The sequence below is a fragment of the Mustela nigripes genome, unplaced genomic scaffold, assembly GCF_022355385.1.
Source record: "Mustela nigripes isolate SB6536 unplaced genomic scaffold, MUSNIG.SB6536 HiC_scaffold_1669, whole genome shotgun sequence".
In the NCBI taxonomy this organism is placed as follows: Eukaryota; Metazoa; Chordata; class Mammalia; order Carnivora; family Mustelidae; genus Mustela; species Mustela nigripes.
This window is the reverse complement of record NW_026741076.1, coordinates 1-3,986: the sequence shown is the minus strand read 5'-3', so window position 1 is coordinate 3,986 and position 3,986 is coordinate 1. Positions and strand designations below refer to the sequence as shown.

At 50.7% G+C, this 3,986-nt stretch overlaps 1 pseudogene; it reads right to left on the bottom strand.

The window, feature by feature from the left end:
- Nucleotides 1-1,197: 1,197 nt before the first annotated feature.
- LOC132008853 (IQ motif and SEC7 domain-containing protein 3-like) lies at nucleotides 1,198-1,773 on the bottom strand (annotated as a pseudogene).
- Nucleotides 1,774-3,986: the final 2,213 nt, after the last annotated feature.

Here is a 3,986-nt window from a genome sequence, read left to right as displayed (position 1 = left end):
AGTTCTCCCATCACCTGTATACTCAGAGGAAGGAAGCTGATATGTCACAGCCTGCCCAATACAGAGGACAGAACATTCCAGTCCTCTTTCATCTCTTCTTCCCAAGTCCCTGGTTCATAGACATTGAAAGTAAAGAAAGAGCTTGAGCTCCTAGAGTACCTCACTGAGGGCTAATGAGTATCTTTCTCTCAGGACCCAACAGGAGATTCCTAATATCACCAAATAACCAAGTGGAAACAAGAATGCAGTCACCAGCCATAACAGAGAGAGACTTAAACATCCAAATGCCAACAACTCCGTTTGCCGACTCTCTCTCCCATCATTGTTCCCCTTCCACAATTGCCAACCATCCTGCACAGAAATCCTCCTTGAGTCAGAGGGAAAGAGCTATAGCCAGATTGAGTCCTCATGCTGTAACTGAGTCCTCCATTGGCTTGGTGCGTTGTGTCTTTGCACCCCTTTGGTTCTGTGGGGACTCAGAAGAAAGATGCCCACTCAGGTCAGCAGAGTAAGCTTTCCCTAAGAACCACTCCTGGCTTTGATCCCACTGCATCAGTGAAAGAGCTAGACTTATTCCCCTGGGAAATGTTTTCTCCCACCCTTTCTCTATCCCCAGCACCCCTGCCTTCTCACATCATTCCTTCTTTTCAGCCTTATACCCTGCCTCCTAAATTTTCTCAGACCCCAATTCTACTCTTCCTGGACCCTAGTCCTTTTAAAGCCCTTAACATGCATCTTTGCCAAGCCTCTGTCTCTTTCCATTCAAATAATTTTACTACCTAAACTCCCTTCCAAATTCCTCTTAACTTAAAAAAAAAAAAAATCACCTCTTCTTTTTTTTTTTCAGTGTAATCTTCATCACAACTTCCTCCTGATCTTGTCCCCTTTAAAATCTGTCAGTCTCTGATATCCCCAATCACTTAAAAACCCATTTCTTCCCTTCTTTGCCCCTCCGTAAGGGTCTGGATTCTCTCTTTTGCTCCAACATCCCCTGAAACCTCCCAAACACTGATATCAATCCCTCCTTCCCCCCAAATCTCCTTGACACACTTCTACCTCCAAACATCTTCTCATCTCTTCACTTCAGGTTGTCCTAGTCCTTCAGACTCTTAGGGGATCCCAATTTCCCCCTTATCTCCTCCTTACACCCATTTGCTTCTCTTTCTGTCACTACAATCCGCCTCCCTTCTTCCCCACTCACTCGGGTCTCCTGCTCAGGACGCCCTTGCCGAGGTCGGCGGGGGATTTATGCTGAAGGAGGGTTCCAGCAGCAGTGCAACAACTCGGGGGCTGCTCCTTCTCTTTGTCGGCGACGGCCCCAGGCGCCACTGGGTGCTGGTGGGCGACTGAGGTGCGTGAGCCCTGGTGCTGGGGTCTGGGTGGGGCCGCGCCAGGAGCTGTCCGTGGTGCTGAAGCGGTGGCTGCTCCAGCGCGGGCTGTGGCGCTGCGGGAGAGATCTGTCCGTGGTTCTGGAGAGGTTCCTGGGCCCCGGCGGCGGCAGCGGTGGCCGGGGTGGCAGGCGGCAGGGCTGGCGACGGAGGGATGAGCCCGGGCGGAGGCTGGGCTTGCAGCAGCTGCTGGTGCTCCCACAGGCTGCGGTTCTCGGCGCTTAGCTTGTCCAGCCGCCGCTCCAGCTCGTCGATGCGCGGGCGCTGGGTGTGGATGAGGCTCTGCTGGTTCTGCACGATGGCCGTGAGCTCCTTGAGGTAGAGCACGGCACGCACCGGGTTCTCCAGCAGGCTCTCCATGCCGCCCGCCGCCGCCTGCGCCCTGCCTGCACCTCGGCGGGCGGCAGGGAGCGCGAGGGCGCGCAGGAGCCGAGCAGCCCCAGCAATCCGCTCGCCTCCCTCTCCAGTTGGCCCAATCTCCCTCCCCGCCGCCGCCGGCGCTGCGTCACGGCCACACAGACATTCACACAGGCACCGAGGGGCGGGACCGCCGCGCCAGGGTCCACCCACCTACCCTCCCACCTCCAGGCTTCGTGAGGAGTCTCAGCTTCCTGCAGGGCTGACAGAGAAGGGAGATGAGCGAGGGAGTGGATAGGGGAGCAGGATAAACGAAGGGGACCAGAGATAGATAAATCGGGAGACCAAAAGAAAGGGGGTGAGGTGGACTTAGCGGTACTGTGGGATGGGTAGAAGAAGAAAAGCAGATAAGGAAAGAGGAAAAGAAGAGGAAGAGGCCAGGAGAAGGGGGGGGGGGGGAGAGAGAGAGAGAGAGAGAAGGTGGCAAAGGGAAGAGAAATATATTTGAAACGAGGAAGTCATGGGACTCTGAAAGGTCGCATTCTTCTTCCTGTGTCCAACCATCCCAGAGGTTATGGGTCATCTTAAAGGCCTTCTGAGAGAGGCCACACTTGCCTCTTTTGTACTCAACAACCTATTCTGCTAGGGAATTCCCTGGGACACAGGATCACAGAATTATAAGGGACCCTAGAGAACATCTAGTCCTTCTTTATTCAGCCAAGAGGGAACTTAGAGTGCGAAGTCTGTTTATGCTGGGTTTTCTCAGGAAATGAGACCTCAGGACAGTGTCAGCCACTCTAATATGAACATTAACTAAATAAACCCAGGTCCTGTGTGTTGGATTGGCGGCTCTGGGAATGCCGAAGAAACAAAAGAAATGATCGCTGGTCCACCATTATCGAGGTCCCCCCTTTCTTAACCCTTGACTCTCCCGCCATAAGGATGTATGCCCAGTTCATGTCTCCACAAGTAACCGGATACTTATGCAAGAAACCGGAACATCAGGACTCCCACAACCCTCCAATCCCCCGAATACCATACCTTATATGGCTGTGAACCTATTCCCTCTCTTAACCCAGATAAAAGACCCACTCGACCCCCTCCCAGCGCGACTTCCCCACTCCTCCTTCGGGAGTGGGGGTGTCTCCCCTGAGGGTGCCCACCTCCTCCGGATGCAACTTTTCTGGTTCCCCTTCTCTTGAGCCCTGAAACTTCGCAGGAGAGCGCCTTTGATAAATCTTGCCTTGTGCCTACCTCGCCTGGTGTCGTGTTTATCTCGCCTGTAAAACCTTACACCGTGTGTCGTGGCTCAGGCTTCCAGAAACTTCTGAAGAAATCGTTCTACTTAAAAAAACACACACACACACACACACACACACAACATTTATGCAGTGCATTCTCCTACAAACACTGGGCTAGGTGGTGGTAAGATCGAGATGACTAGGATGGAATCTTTGGGTTCTTGAAGCTTACAATTAAGTAGGTGAAACAGGTAGTAAATATTTAACTTTGATATATGGTTCTGGTTGTGTGTTATAAGACAGAAATATGCCCAGAGTACTACAGAAGCCCAGCAGCTTGGGATCTGGGAAGACCTTTTGGGGAAAGTAACACTTGAAGTGGAAAGGATTTTCCTGGAAAGAGGAACAGCAGGAGCAAAAGATCAGAGATATGAATCAGCATGGATTGAATCATTCATTAATTACTACAACAAATGTACGTGTAACACCCACTAATTGCTAAGTAATGTACTAGGAACTAGGCAGGCTATACCCAGCATAGATAATAAATTATGATTTCCATAACCAAGGAGATTATAATCTAGTACAGTAGATAGGCATGCACCTAAATAGCTAAAATGCAAATCAGAATTTCTGTTAGAGCTCTTCAAGCCAAGTTTCATAAGAGTTCAGGGGAGGGAGCAGTTGTTTGACTCTGGTGGTCTGATCAGGAGAGGTGTTACTCAAGCTAGGTTCTGAAGGATGGAAAATTTCACCAGGTAGACAGAACAGGAGAGCAGAAGATGAAGAAGATATGTCAGACAGAAGGACAAGGCTAAGGGATGGAAATAGAGAACTTTGATTTAATCTAATTTGACAGAAGAATGGCCTTTTCCTCTGGGCTGTGAGTGCTCTTACCATTATCTGTTATTCTCCTGTTCTATTCTCCACATGGTTGTTGTTTCCCCAGGGTAGGTGTATCTGTGGATACCACGTGTCCAGCGAGCTGGGTTAGCCAAGT